Source organism: Athene cunicularia, assembly GCF_003259725.1.
Source record: "Athene cunicularia isolate RWA chromosome 28 unlocalized genomic scaffold, athCun1 chr28_part2, whole genome shotgun sequence".
Taxonomy (NCBI): Eukaryota; Metazoa; Chordata; class Aves; order Strigiformes; family Strigidae; genus Athene; species Athene cunicularia.
Window position 1 is genome coordinate 965,711 of NW_020799140.1, and position 6,146 is coordinate 971,856.

The following is a 6,146-nucleotide window of genomic DNA, read 5'->3' on the forward strand; positions in this document are numbered from 1 at the left end:
TTTTTTTTTTTTTTTTTTTACTCTGTCCTGTCAATCGCCACCGAAACCATAAGGGAGAGATAACAGAGAAGAGAAAACTCTCAGAGTGACCTTTGAATCAATTTGAAAAACCTCATTTAACTGATAAGTCTTGAAAGGCCCAGAACTAATTTGAAAATACATCTATTAAAATCTCATTGCCGCTGCCTGGGAGCTGCTGGGAAGGGTGTGCGAGGCGACTTCCCGGGGTCGGGGGAGCCGGGAAAGCAGGTTTAAACCCTGGTCAACAAAGAGATTGCAGAGCCACCTGCAAAACGATGGGTCTTAAACCAGGAGGGAAATAAGAATATTAAAAGAAAATCGGTCTTTCTTCCCCAGCTGGTGGGGAAAGGGGAGATTTACAGCATTTTCCTGCCATAACCAGGCACGGAGTCTGGGATCGCAGACAGAATATTGGATTTTTTTTTTTTTTTTTTTTCTCCTCCAGAAAACAAATCCAATATTTTCTCATTCTGCTCAGATGTGGTTGCAGGGCCGGGGAGCCTGTGCCTCTGGGAGGGGGCAGCCGTCGTCCCCCCACCCCAGGAGCAGCCACGGGGGAGGCTCTGCCTCTGCTCCCATCGCAGGGTTTTCTGTCCGGCTCCCTCCGTGCTGCGGAGCGAAGGGCAGAACTGGGGACACACGCGGAGTGTGTCCAAAACGGAGGAAGGGGAGGGATGGTGAAAGCAGGAGAAGACCAGAGGAAAGGCCCAGGCACCTGGTTTCCTGCCCTGGGAAGATCCCACCCTGCCCTGGGCACCCCACCTCACCTCTCCCCACGTCCCTGCAGCATTGCCCGGGACCAGAAATTCCCTACGGAAACCTCCCGGGCACACGGGTCTCCTCGTGTGAAACCTTCGCAGAGCTCATGGCAGGGTGGTGATGAATGACTTGCAATGCCAACAAAACAAAATAAGAACAAAAATTTTGAAAAAAGCCCACCAGAGCCTGGCCTGAAAGGGCTGAGGCTCTGCAGCTTGGTGGGGATCCAGGGGCCCAACCTGTGCTCCTGCTCCAGACCTTGGGGTGCAGTTTGGGGCGCCGCTGCCCTAGGACGAGCTGTGTTTCCCGTGGGAATCGCCGCCTCCCGGGCCGTGGCAGAAGCCAGCCCTGTCACCTCCCAGCCCCAGCACCTTGCTGGCTGCGGGGGAAGTTTTCCTCCTTGCTGCCTGATTCCCTGAGGTTTCTTGGAAAGGCTCGGGCAGAGGGAGCCTGGCACCCTGAGTACAGACAGAGAAATTAGTCGGCTTTGATCTGTGCTCACCCACATCGTCGCACCTGTGCGGCTCTGCCCCAGCCCCTTTTTTGGAGCTGAGCTGGGTGGCACAAACCTTGAGGCTTCAGTCAACCTGGGATGTGTCCCATCAATCCAGGACGTGCGCTTGGCCATTGCCCTGCTCCTGCACAGCACCGCAGAGAGCCTGGGGTCAACCCCTGGCTTTGAAAGCTGGCCAAAAAGGGATGTTAGAGCCAAAAATTTTCTTCTCTGGTCCATCCATTCTCAGTCAAAAGTGGTGCTGGGTGGGTGCAGCGGGAGCGATGCAGGTATGTGCCGGGGCGGTGAGGGGCCGGCAGCAGCTCTTGGCAGCCGAGTGCATTTACTACGGGCTCTGTGCAGGACCATGGCCATCGAGTGGCAAGATTTTGCTGATTAAACAGAAATTTAAAAAAAAAACTCGTTAATACCTCAAATGATACAGAGCATCTCCAGCAAGGTTTAGACCAAGGCAGGGTTGGACAGGCAAAACGGGTAACGGAATTTTTTAAGAACGTTTGGGGTTGTTAAAAAATAGCGGAACAAAAAGCAACCTGGATCCTCTGGTGCTGGAAGGAGAGGCGAAAACATTTTAAAAATAAAGACCCGATATTAAAATCGAGACACATTTGCACGGACATGGGTAGGATTTCGAGAATGACCTTAATCATGCCGTCTTAACAAATATATATTCCGTGAGCGATACGCACCATTGCTCGAAGTGCTGGTGGTTTCTGCAGTGCAAGGCGAGGAGGTTCAGAAATTATTTAAAAGGGTTTCAGTGGGTTCAAGGTGTTTCACGGGTGGCGATGTTAAGGCGTGGAGACGGCGATGCTGTGCCGGAACAAAATCGGGGCCAGAGGTGCTGCATGGCGGGAGGAGGTGCACCCACGTACACCCACATACCCCCACAAAGGGTGGGATGTGGGCAGAGGTGATGGGCAGGGCTGCAGCGAGGTTGCTCCTATTCCCCGCTGCAGGTACCGACTTTCTGCCCCCTCGCTGGGGACCGGTGACAGTCCTTCACCTTCGCATCCCTGGGGTTTTTGCCTCCGAGCTCTTGCACCGCAGGACCTTGATGCTCCAGCAAAGCCGTGCCCTGGTTTCCTCCACGCGGGAGGACTCGGTGTTGCCGTGAGCTGAGTTTGGGGAGCTGCGGGGTAAAATTTGCTGCCTTGGCCTCTAACCTGGGGAACGGCAGCCACCACCACGGCTGCCTTATGTCCCCGTTGGGACACCTGGCCCTGCCGTCCTGGCTTGGTTCTGTATCTCTGTGATTGTCTCCTTTTTCTGTTCCCAAACTCACCAGGCAGGAGCGATCCCTTTGGGGTCCAGGAAACCTCATCATCCCTGGCAGGCTGGAGGTGGCTTGGCTCTCCCCAGCTTGGGAGAAGGAGGTGGAAAATCCCCTGTGTGGGAGCCTGCCGAGGGGAAAGCAGCAGCTGGTTGTGCACTTGCTGGGACTGGCCATCATCTCCTTGCTTACAGAGCCGTGAGGAAAACCCCGACATCTTGAAAGAAAAAAAAAATATATAAAGGAAAAGCAAATTGCAGCTTTTTTCTGCTGTTGATGGCGCAGGCAGCGGTAAGCAACCCAGCTCTGCTGAGTCCAGGTCTCGGCAGGAGGAGGCAGCAAGGGGAGCAGGGGGCTGCTCGTCTCCTGCCCTGGTCAAAGGAGAACCGGGGTGTCATGCTGTTGGCACGAATCCAGGGGACCCTCGTTGTCGAGGACTGGTGGGGCTTGGGGCGTGATGGGAGGGCTCGGTGTGCGGCACAGCTCTGCGGGGCACAGCCAGGAGCGCAGTGCATCAGGTCTGGCTGTCAGGGAGCCCCGTAAAAACTCAAAGTGGACCAAAAATCGGGGGAAACGCCTCATGCCAAAGCAGTCTTCAAAGGGCTGCAAAGGTGATGGCCTCCCCAAGGACCCCCAAACTGCAGCGCCTGGCATGGGGAGGGCACGGAACGGGGAAGCCAGGAGCCACGGCAAGGCTGGCTCTGGTCACTGGGAAATGTCCCAAAGCCTCCTCTGCCCTCCCCACGCCAAGTGCCACCACGCAGCTGAAGGGACACGACCCGTGACTTGGCTGTGGGTTGACAGGTTGAGCGTCTGCCCCCCACCCCGTGCCTCAGTTTCCCCCCGTGTAAGCGTGGGGGTGACGGTGCTTTTACAGCGTGTAAGAACACACCAGCACCGGGTCGCCAAAGCCGAGGAACTCGGTGACGGCAGATAAAAAGGCCAAACCTTTAAGCTGGAAGACGAGCTCAGCGCGTGATGCCCCTTTGTGGGAGTCGCGCTACCCTTAGCTGATAAAGAGCAAGGTAATGAGCAAACTCTCTCCATTAGGGATAAAATTGGGAATGTATCAGGAGGTGCTGACGGGTGATGGTATCAGGGGCTGACAGAGACATCAACAGCTCTGCTCTGCTGCCGGCGACGGCTGCTCCCAGCACGGAGCCTCGGAGAGCCTGGTGCTCAGCGCCCGGCGCAGGGCCGGCGAGCGCAGCAGAGCGTGGCAACGCACCATCCCATCCTTTGCAATTTCTCTGGAGATTTGGCCCTACTCTATTTTTTTTTTTTTCCCCCCATCTTCTGAGGGTCCCTTGTTTACCCTGGACTTGGAATCCCCCTCCCAGTAAACTACAACCCGGGATGGGGGATGGATTCCGTCGGGCTTTGCTCAGTGGATGGACCAGCATCTGGCTCAGTCTGGCTTAGATGTGATGCTTGAAAAAATGGTGGGCTCGATGCTGTGGTGGTTTGTGCTCCCAAAGCCCCCCCAGGATGGGGGTGTCCCTTCCCCATCTGCCTCCCGGCCTGCAGGCGATGATGATGAGGAGGAGGGTGGGCGGGATGGTGGCACTGCACTGCTTCGGAGTCACCCAGAGGGACCCAAAGCTTTAAGAAGAGGCTTCTGGAAATGGGTCCGTGGATCAGTGCCCACCTTTAGTTCTCTTTTTGGGGCCAAACTTCAGGATTTTGATAACATTTCACAAGTGGAAGGCAGTGAACCCCTACCCTGATATTCCCAGGGGAGCTCCTGTATGGGGGGGGCCTCCTGCTGGACCCCCCCAAAGCCTCTCACTTGCCTGCCCATACACACAGGCAGCCAGAGCGGGACCGTGCTTGATTTAGGGCATTTAATTTGCTTTCTGACGCGTTCGTAGTGAGGTGGGTGCTCGCACCCGCGTCTGCATTGCAGCTGGTTTGGGTTGGAAATGGGGCGAAAGGAGATGAGTCGACGATGTGTGAAGGGTACAGGGATCATCGGATGCTTTGCACAACAAGATAAAAAAAAAAAAAAAAAAATGCCGATTTCAAATCAGTTTGCTTTTGTTGGGAGAAAATTTGAAAGCATCTCCTGAGCCCTGAAACCTTTTCCGCCCCAAACTGAGGATTCCCAGCGATACCTGTGCCTTCAACACCTCCAAGAAAAAAAAAAATTATAAATTGTTTGCTTTGATTTTTGGCACCGTCGCGAGGTGGTTGTCCCACTGGTGGGTGCCCGGGGGTGGAAGAGGATTGGCCCCGCGCTCTGCACGGGAAGCGGCTGCTGAGTCCATAGAGGCCGGGCTGGGGTCTTCAGCCCTGGGGGTGCCATTGCAGCACCGCCACCTCCAGTGGAAAAGGGACCTCGGGGGGACATTTGGTGAATTAGGGGGGGGGGGCTCAGACGTTCCCCTCGGCTTCTGCTCGGGAACGTTTCTAGTGGTGTTTATGGAGGGTTTATACTTTGGGTGATGATTTCATTCCAGCTGGCGACTTGCTGTGATGCTCCTGAAGGTGCCGGAGCCCAGCCCGGCTATCAGGGTAGGGGGGGGCTCCCAGGGCAGCATCACCGTCACCTGGCAGACCCCCCCCCCCCTCTCTTGGCTGTCTCCTGTTGTGCAAAACCAGGAGAAAATAGACAGGAAGGGGAAGGGGGGACGGGAACATGGGGAAAACAAAGGGGCTGTTGGGCGTTGGGCTTGGATAGAGCTGTGACACCTGGCTGGGTTCCCCTCGCTCCTCTCCTGTCTGGCCCTTTTCTTTTTCTTCTTCTCAGTTACTTTTCCTCTTTTCTTTTCTTTTCTTTTTTAAAATTTTGTTTTATTTTTCCTTTTTTCTTCTTTTCCTTTTCCTTCTTCTTCTTTCCTCTTCCCCTTCCCAGTTACTTTTCCTCTTTTCTTTTTTAAAATTTTGTTTTATTTTTCCTTTTTTTCTTCTTTTCCTTTTCCTTCTTCTTCTTTCCCCTTCCCCTTCCTCTTCCTCTCCATTTCCTTTTCCATTACAGTTTCCTTTTCTCTTTTCTCTTTTCTCTTTTCTCTTTCTCATTTTTCTCTTTTCTCTTTTCTCTTTTCTCTTTTCTCTTTTCTCTTTTCTCTTTTCTCTTTTTTCTCGTTTTTTCTCTTTTCTCTTTTTTCTTTTCCCTTTTCTTTCTTTTTTTTTTTTTCCTGCCCCCCCTTTCCTATCCTCCTTCCCTTCTCAGCCCATTTTGCCCCCCGCAGTCCCTTTCCGGGCCAGCAATGAAATCTGGCCAAGAGAAACCATTCCCTTTAACCAATCACCCAAACACACAACCACTCTCCTCCCCAGCTGTGCCATTACGCTTCACTCTCCCACCTTTGGGGGGAAACCCTGGGGACGGGCAGGTCCCACCCAGGGAATAAACCATCTCCATTGGGATTAATGCCCCCAACCCGCAGCCCCTTCCCCTTTGCCCCCCTCCCTGCAAATCTGCCCATGAGCTCCCCGCCGGTCACGTAGCCATCAAACTGATGTGCCAGCAATATCCAACACGCAGTTAAAGCCACTCGTGGGAGTTTCAATAAAATCGACCGGGCAGGATCAATGGGCTGCGCCGGCCCTGGCCCCATCCCCACATTGGGGGGGGGG